Below are 9,817 nucleotides of genomic sequence, written 5' to 3' on the forward strand. Positions count from 1 at the left end.
GGTTGACATGGACGAGTTGAACCAAAGGGTCTGTTTCTGTGCTGTACAACTCTATGACTTTCTGTGGCTCCTTTAACCCTCATGCTAGTCACTGCAATATGCCCAACATTCTCTCACCTCTCCCATCAGAGGTCTGTTCATAGAATGCTACAAACGTCCAGTGATAAGTACCCTTTTATCATGTGGTTTATCAATTCCACTCTGAGTTTGGGTTCTTTACAGACTGGTCAAGAAGGCAAAGTCAAGAACTATCTTCAGACTTCAGAGTAACACTATTGTTTATACGTTAATACTAAGTATTGCTATCATTATAATCATAGATCTAGCACAGTCTGAATTATAAATGCCTGAAATGTTGATTGTCCTGGTCCTTGCATGCCGCCTGACCTGCTGTGCTTTTCCAGCATCCCACTCTCGACTCTATCCTAACATAGTCAATTAAGCGATAGTGACCACAACATGGCATGCTTCAAATTTGTTCTGGACAAGGAAAAAGATGGCCTGCAAAAGAGAGCTTTGGATTGGGGGAAGACTGATTTTATTAAAATAAAGCAGGATCTGGCCACAGTAGAGTGGCAAGAGCTCTGTGCGGATAAGTCTACAGCAGAGAAACGGGGTCATTCAAAAAGGAGTGGGGAGAGTGGGTTTAACATGTATCCTTTAGAGAGAAATGTACGAGCAATAAGTTCAGAGAACCCTGGATGTCTAGGACCAATCAGGCCTAGATAAAGAAGAGTAGGGCTTTTAGCAAGTTTAAAGGGAGCAATTCAGCTGTGGTCCTAAAGGAATTTAGAAAGTGCAGGAGGGAACTTAAAGCAATTAGAAAGCAAAAATGAGCATGAAAAAGAATTTATGAACAGGGTTAGGGAGAATGCTAAGATATTTAACAAATATGTTAAAGAGAAGAGGTTAACTAGGGAAAGAGTAGGGCCAATTAGGAACCAAGGGAGCAACCTGTGTGCGAAGCCACAGGATATTGGAAGGGCATTGAATGAATATTTTTCTTTGGTTTTCAATCTGGAAAAGGAGAACATAGGTATGAAATTCAGGAAAAGGGACTGTGAGAAACCTGCAGTTTGACATAGGAAATGGAGAGGTATTGGAGGCTCTGTTGGGCTTAAAAACAGACAAATGGTTCAGATGAATTGCATCCCAGAGCAGGGAGGTCAGGCAGGAAAGTTCAGGGGCTTTGACACAAATTTTTAATTTCGCCCTTGCCACAGGGAAAGTACCAGAGGACTGGAGGACAGCTAATGTGGTCCCACTTTTTCAGAGGGGTGGTAGAGATGAACCAGGAAATTAGAGACCAGTGAGCCTCATATAAGTGGTAGGGAAACTACTGGAGGAAATTCTGAGGAGCAGATTAATTAGGGATTGTTAGCATGGCTTTGTCAGAAGGTGGTCATTCCTAACAAATTTGTTAGAACTTTTTGGAAATGTGATCAAGTGTGTGGATGAGAAAAGTTCAGTTGATGTAGGTTATATAGATTTTAACAAGATCCAATATGGGAGACTGATTGAGAAGATTAAAGTACATAGAATTAAGGGAAAGTTGGCGAGATAGATCTGAAACTGTCGTAGTAATAGGATGCAAACAGTAGTGATGGAAGGCTGTTTGAGTGACTGGAGGCTGGTGTCAGCAGATACCACAAGGATCAGTATTTGGACCCTTATTGCTTGTTATATACATAAATGATATAGTTGAAAATGTTCGGGGAATGTTAAGCAAATTTGCAGATGACACCAAGATTGGTAGAGTGGTTAATACCAAAGAAGATAGTTGTAGGTTGCAGGAAGGTACAGATAGTCTGGTCAGATGGGCAGAACAGTGGCAGATGGTATTTAATCTGATAAGTGTGAGTGATGCACTTTGAAAGAAGAAACAAGACGAGGGAGTATTTAATGATTGTCAGCTTAGAGGATGAGTACTTCAAACATCATAACATTCAAGGATATGGGACAAGTGCAGGAAATCGAGATTAGAGTTACTTAGGTTGGTGCAGACTTGATGGGCTGAAGGGCCTTTTAGATACTGTGTGATTTAATAAATCTTTGAATCATTGTGTGTTCTGGTGTGGAGTGGTCTAACATTATCCAGGCTGTTTTATTTATATTCAGCATTGTGCAGCTGTGACATCATCATAAGCTTGCTCCAGGGTCCCAAAGCCCTGACACAAAACCCTTCTTCCTCTTTCAATTCCAATTCATCTGCACTCTCTGTGGAGGGGAGGTCCTGGGGAGCACTGCGTAGCAACCTTCCTCTGAGCCTGAAGCTGTAGTTTTTAAAGTGTATTTAACGGAGCCAGATTGAGGATCAATCAACAAATAGAACATAGAACATAGAACAATACAGCACAGAACAGGCCCTTCGGCCCACGATGTTGTGCCGAACATTTGTCCTAGCTTAAACACCCATCCATGTACCTATCCAATTGCCACTTAAAGGTCACCAAAGATTCTGACTCTACCACTCCCACAGGCAGCGCATTCCATGCCCCCACCACTCTCTGGGTAAAGAACCCACCCCTGACATCTCCCCTATACCTTCCACCCTTCACCTTAAATTTATGTCCCCTTGTAACACTCTGTTGTACCCGGGGAAAAAGTTTCTGACCTTTATCACTACACTCATGGCAGGCATGTGATGGAAAGAACATTGGAGCTGCTACCACCATGCATGTAAAAGTATGTCCTGTCACAGCAACTCAGGCTCTCTGAGTGAATTGCATACACCACCACTACTGTATATAGACAAGCAATTGGTATCAAACAAGATGAATCAACTGATCTGTCTTGAGAAGTGGAGGTTGAGAGAGAAGAATGTTGACCCAGGATTCCCTGCTCTTCTCTTTTGTCAGCATAGAATAGAATCCCTATACTGTGAATGCAGGCCATTTGATCCACTGAGTCCATACCAACCCTCCGAAGAGCAACCCATCCAGAACTACCCTATCCCCGTAACCATGCATTTCCCATGGCCAATCCACCTAATTTGCACATTTTTGGACTGCAGGACGAAACTGGAGCAGTTGAATGAAACCTACAGAATGTGGAAATTCCACACAGACAGTGGCCTGAGAGCAGAATTGAATCCTGGCACAGTGAGGCAATAATGCTAACTACTTAGCCACTGTGCCACCCCACTCTAACATTTGAATGTGGAACAAAAAGATATATTGACAAGGTACAATTATGTAACTAGGGCAGGAGGAAGGTTCGTGTGAAACATAAACAATGGCAAATGAGCTGTTTCTATGCTGATAATTCAAAATAATTCAAAACCAAGGTTTTATAAATACAAGATAAACACTAATAAACTTAATTTCTCTGAGAAATTCATTCCTCCAAAAGGGGTTTGAATGTGGAATTCTGGATTAGTGGTGCTGGAAGAGCACAGCAGTTCAGGCAGCATCCAAGGAGCTTCGAAATCGACGTTTCGGGCAAAAGCCCTTCATCAGGAATAAAGGCAGTGAGCCTGGAGCGTGGAGAGATAAGCTAGAGGAGGGTGGGGTGGGGAGAAAGTAGCATAGAGTACAATAGGTGAGTGGGGGAGGGGATGAAGGTGATAAGTCAGGGAGGAGAGGGTGGAGTGGATAGGTGGAAAAGGAGATAGGCAGGTAGGACAAGTCCGGACAAGTCATGGGGACAGTGCTGAGCTGGAAGTTTAGAACTAGGGTGAGGTGGGGGAAGGGGAAATGAGGAAACTGTTAAAGTCCACATTGATGCCCTGGGGTTGAAGTGTTCCGAGGCAGAAGATGAGGTGTTCTTCCTCCAGGCGTCTGGTGGTGAGGGAGCGGCGGTGAAGGAGGCCCAGGACCTCCATGCCCTTGGCAGAGTGGGAGGGGAGTTGAAATGTTGGGCCACGGGGCGGTGTGGTTGATTGGTGCGGGTGTCCTGGAGATATTCCCTGAAGTGCTCTGCTAGTAGGCGCCCAGTCTCCCCAATGTAGAGGAGACCGCATCGGGAGCAACGGATACAATAAATGATATTAGTGGATGTGCAAGCAAAACTTTGATGGATGTGGAAGGCTCCTTTAGGGCCTTGGATAGAGGTGAGGGAGGAGGTGTGGGCGCAGGTTTTACAGTTCCTGCAGTGGCAGGGGAAAGTGCCAGGATGGGAGGGTGGGTTGAAGGGGGGCGCCAGGACCTGACCAGGTAGTCACGGAGGGAACAGTCTTTGCGGAAGGCGGAGAGGGGTGTGGAGGGAAATATATCCCTGGTGGTGGGGTCTGTTTGGAGGTGGCGGAAATGTCGGCGAATGATTTGATTTATGCGAAGGTTGGTAGGGTGGAAGGTGAGCACCAGGGGCGTTCTGTCCTTGTTACGGTTGGAGGGGTGGGGTCTGATGGGCGGAGGTGCGGGATGTAGACGAGATGCGTTGGAGGGCATCTTTAACCACGTGGGAAGGGCCACCTCCAAACAAACGTCGATTTCGAAGCACCTTGGATGCTGCCTGAACTGCTGTGCTCTTCCAGCACCACTAATCCAGAATCTGGTTTCCAGCATCTGCAGTCATTGTTTTTACCTCGTTTGAATGTGGAACTCCACCCTGTGGTATACTTGAGGTAAATTGCATGGATGAATTTAATGAAGAGCTCATTAGTTCATGAGAGAGAAAGGAACAGGATATATTGACAAGATGGGATGGGATGAATTAAGTAAGGTGAGAGGAGACTTGACTGAAACATAAACAGTAGAACAGACCATGGACAAATGGGAAAAGGGCAAGGTGCTATCAGGTTTAGATAGCTCTACCAACAAACATTCACTATGGGCTGAATTCCCTCATCTGTGTAACATTCTATGAGATGAAAATAAGAAAACTTGACTAGTTATCTGATTTTCCTTTCTCAGGGGTCGCCAGGGCCATCTCCGGAAATAAGTTGCCTAATTCAAAGTCAGTTTAAAAGACTTTGTCATCTATCTGATTTTATAAATCTCCTGCTGCTGACATCTCTGTGAGCAGTGAGAATAGTAATAGTTTTTTCATAATCATTGGAGAATGTTTTGAAGTGAGCTTCAGAACAGCAAATGTAACTGCTTTATAGAGATCCTCATAACTGAAATGTCACTATGGTAAGAACTGCTACTTCAGCGAGTGGTTGAAGTAAATAGCATTGATAAATTTAAGAGGAAGCAACTGAATGCAGGAAGGAGAAAGGCATTGAAGATCGATATTTTAATCAATCAATCTACTCAAACATTCAATAACACATATCTGGGACTGGTGCGACTTGATTCTGTTAGGGTGAGATCAATTAAGTAAGAGAAACAAAATTCAGGGCTCTGTCATACAGTTGTAGTGTCTCTACCTCTGGACCAGAAGTTCTGGGTTCTGGTCCCAACTGTGCCAAGGGGGTTTAAAAACATCTCTGTGCAGGTTGATTAAGGAACAAAAACAAATTGCTCAAGAAACTCAGTAGTTCTGACAGCATCTGTGGAAAGAAAGCAAAGTTAACATCTCAAGACTAGTGATCCTTCTTCAGTGACAGAAGGCTCGTGTGGAGAATAAACACAGACGGACAATCGGGCTGAATGAATGGCCTGTTTCAGTGTTCTAATATTTAACATAAAACTATATCAACTGCTTTACAATAGTTACTACACAGGAAAATTGCAGTTACCTTCACGGAGCACAGAAGGTCATTGTTCTTCTTGAAGCATGGTGACCATTTGCCTCGACCGTGCACACTGTACTGACCTGGGTGACATCTTCAAACCAGGATCTGGTGCTGTGGTTTCCTCTGGTAGTCCAGAGGAAAGAGTCGGCCCTCCTATACATCCACCATATCCTCTGTTAGCAATGCACAGAGTTAATTTCCTCGTTACACCATCACGAGGGCAATTTATGGGTATTGTGGCAAGTACTTCGGTAGCTAGTGTGAGGGAAGATAATGCGAATGGGTGCCATACAGTCTTAGTGCATAGCTAATGAGATGAGTAATTCACAAAATCCTTCATGAAATACCCCGGAATTGACATTGAGCCAATCTTTAGTAAAATTTAGCCATCTTTTATGTAAAGCATTTTAATTGCTACCACTGAAAACAAAATGTAAACTCCTTTAGTTTTTCATATGCAGAGTATCTTTCACTCCAGAATAGCAAAACCTGATATGGCTGTTTCACAACAGTGGGGAAGGAAGAGAAACTGATGAAACGTCAACAAATTCAGGAAATGAACCACCCATTAATGAGTTGCCTAATGTTACATGCAGCAAGTTAATGAATATAAGTCCTTTTTTTATTTATACATGGAAAGGATAAAGTTGGGAAAGAAACTTCAGATATTCACTCCATGAAATAAGTTATAGAAGCCAGATCTTAAAACTATAATGTGACACTTGGCATAACATGATGTTAACACAGTAACTAGTTTATCTGAAAGTACTAGCTTTCAGAGCGCTTCTCTTTCGTCAGGTAACTAGTGCGAGTACGTAAGAGTGTGTGTGTGTGTATGTGCAGTGTAGTGGGGTCACCTGCACTGTAACATAAACCCAAGGTCCTGGTTGAGGCCATCCTCATGGGTACTGAACTTGGCTATCAGCCTCTGCTTGGCCACTCTGTGTTGTTGCATGACCCTAAATCTGCCTTGGAGGATGGTCACCTGAAGATCCGAGGCCAAATATACCTGACTGCTCAAGTGTTCCCCGACTGGGAGGGAACATCTCTGTCTGGCGATTGTTGTGTGGTGTCCATTCATTCATTGTCGTAGTGTCTGCTTGGTCTTGCCAATGTAATCGACACAAGCACAAATACTCACACATTCAAGCAGACCCCCTCTCATACACATGCCCTCTCTCAGACACACACACACAGATATAAGTCTATGGGGTGAATTTGCATTTGCAGAATGGTATTTGCAGATACATTCTATTTTTGATCAAAAAGCACACAACCGGCAGGCAGTCAGTCCATACAACATTTTATAAATTCCTACCTTGGAAATAGAACCAGTCTGACTCAAGATTGGGATACAGACAGAGTCTAACCTCACAGCTTTAATATGTCACCTTTTTCTTTTAAACCTTAAGTTATCTTGAGAATGTGACTTAAAAGAAGTTCTGGGATTTACATATTAATGAACTGAAACCTGTAAACCATTGTAAAAGATGAAAGATTTAACAGCAATCTAGGTTTGTTCAATTTATCCTTTTAATTACATTACACTGTGATTGTTTGCTATAAATTCTGTGACTTGTGATCCTAGTTACCTATGAAGGAGCAGCACTCTGAAAGCCAGTACTTCCAAATAAGCTTGTTGGACTATAACCTGGTGTTGTGTGATATTTAACTTTGTTCACCCTAGTCAACACCGGCACTTCCACATCAACACAGTAAGTGACACTGAGAAACATTGACAAGAAAGCCTGACCAAAACCTGAGGTAAATAAGATAAAATTTATGGTCAGGAAATACATGTTAAGACCTTTAATAGCATATATGTTGAACTGCTCAAGAAAAACAGCAATGTCATGCTCCCCACTCTGACTGAGAGAGGGTAAAAGGCAAAGCCTGTAGGGTAAAAATGTCTAGTTGGATTTTACTTGCTCAATAAATGCATTAAATTACTTTGTGAAAGCAAAGGCACAACTGAGCCACTCGGTACACAAATATCAAGCGCCACTACATACTGAGGTTCTACCTCTCCCTGCTGTTGTGAAAGGTGGGGTTGCCCTCATTGCTTCAACACTCCAAGTAGTTGCACTGTTCTATATCATCCGACCTTCATGGAGAAACTTGCAAAGAGTTTGATCACAATTCCATTAGGAAGTGGTCAGCATGTAGCATTCTCAAGACCTTGTTGGAAAAGGAGTGGGTGGATTTTGTCATGTGGTTTTCTGAGGAGACCGTCAAAGTCATTTGGCAGAATGCTTCATCACCGGACATCACTTGGCTGGCAGTAAGAAGGGCACTGCCTGTCATATCCTTCTTGTATGGGGGGATTGAACTGTTGCACATCTTCTGGAATGTGCCTTTGCAAAGTAAGTCTGGATGCAATGTTTTTCATCAAGGTTCGTACTGAGCAGTTCCATGACACAGGACTCTGTGCTCTACAGTCTGTTCCTTGGAACACACACCGAGACAAACATCGGCCGTACCTGGAGGACCATCAACTCAGTGAAAAAAGCTCTTTACTCTGCCCAAAACATGTTGGTCTTCCAGAACAAGGAGTTGACCTCGAGGTCCAGGACTACATGCTGAGGGACGCAGTGAAGCTTGGGGAAGCTGCTACAAAGGCGCAATGGGAAAAGATCACTGTCTAAGGTCTTCCTGCTGAAGTTAAATGGGGGTCCATTCAGTTCTCAGACTCTCCTCTTGTCTCAAATACAAGTAAATATAGTCTTGTTCAAGTAGGAGATGCCTTTGGTTTGTTTGAATAGGGTCAAACTCTAAGGTTTGTTTGTTTCCTTGATATGCCACTCTACAGAACCAAACTGCGTTGGTGACTATGTATGAATATAAAGATATTTTTAACAAATAAAGTATATTTTAAAAATAAACAATGACACTTAAAAAAGACACAACTAAACTGATAAACTACAATTTCACCAATCTGTTGAATAATGTTTGCAGTGATACTGACTTATTTTTGTTTCAAATCTGTACGTTTATATTTTTGTAATGCATGACTCAACCCATGGGGGTTGCAAAACATGTGGTGTGTGTGTAATCACTACAATCTTTTAAAACAGAGCCTCACAATTTCCAGTTATAACATATGAATTAAGAGCAGGCCACTCAGCTCCTCAAGCCTGCTGTCATTTATTTAGCTCATTGCTGATGTGGTTACTCCACATTCCCACCCACCCCAGTAACTTATCACACCTTGCTTATCAAAAATTTATCTATCTCTGCCTTAAAAATGTTCAAACACTGCTTGCACCATCTTTTGAGGAAGGAAGTTCTAAAGTCTCATGACTCTCTGTGAGAAAGAAATTACCCTCATTTGTCGAAAATGGGCGACCACTTATTTTTAAGCAGTGACCTTAGTTGTACATTCTCCTACAAGAGGAAATATCCTCTCTATATTCACCCTGTCAAGACCCCATGTGTTTAATTCAAGTCACCTTTTACTGTTTTAAACTCCAGTGGTGACAAGCCTAGCCTGTTCAATGTTTCTTCATATTTCCAATGCTTGAGGCCAAGTGAATAACATGAGACAGGCCATGTTTAGCAGCACTGCCAAAATCATGAAGCCTAATAGTAAAAAGCTGTCCGAATTAGAGTCTGGTATTTTCCAGTTCTTCTGGAGTTAGAAATGAATTATGACTTGAAGACTCAGTTATGAAAGCTGAACATCACAGCTGCCAAGGAAATTGGCAATGGTAGAAAAGCAATTATTATCTTTATGCCAGTACCCCAACTGAAGTATTTTTAGAAGATCCAAGTGCAACTTGTGCACGAGTTTGAAAATAAAATTTTATTGCAGAGAGGAGCCTTTTGCCAAAATCCAACCAGGAAAAGTAGAAACATGAACAAACAGAAGCATCCCAGAAGCCATACATTGACTGCAGTGCGTGATGCCATTCTTGAAGATTTGGTTTGCCCCAATGATTGTGGACAAGAGAATCCGTGTGAAACTAATTAGTACAAAGCTCAAAGTACATTTGAACAAAGCTCAACAGAACAATGTAGAACACAAAAAAAGATACATTTTCAGCTGTCTACAAGAAACTAACTAGCTAGGATGTTGTATATGAATTACCAGAGTTCCAATGGTAGATTGTAAAGAATGGTTCAAATAAAAAGAGTCAATACTGACAAAAAAGACATGCAAGGTTGTACTGTTGACCATATATGAAACTCAACAATTCA

At 42.3% G+C, this 9,817-nt stretch overlaps 1 pseudogene; it reads left to right on the top strand.

The window, feature by feature from the left end:
- The first annotated feature begins 8,873 nt into the window (after positions 1 to 8,873).
- On the top strand, positions 8,874 to 9,724 carry LOC122543851 (small ribosomal subunit protein eS7 pseudogene; annotated as a pseudogene).
- Positions 9,725 to 9,817: the final 93 nt, after the last annotated feature.

This window comes from Chiloscyllium plagiosum, unplaced genomic scaffold (assembly GCF_037043375.1).
Source record: "Chiloscyllium plagiosum isolate Xiang-an unplaced genomic scaffold, Cpla_swu_hap1 HiC_scaffold_46, whole genome shotgun sequence".
NCBI lineage: Eukaryota > Metazoa > Chordata > Chondrichthyes > Orectolobiformes > Hemiscylliidae > Chiloscyllium > Chiloscyllium plagiosum.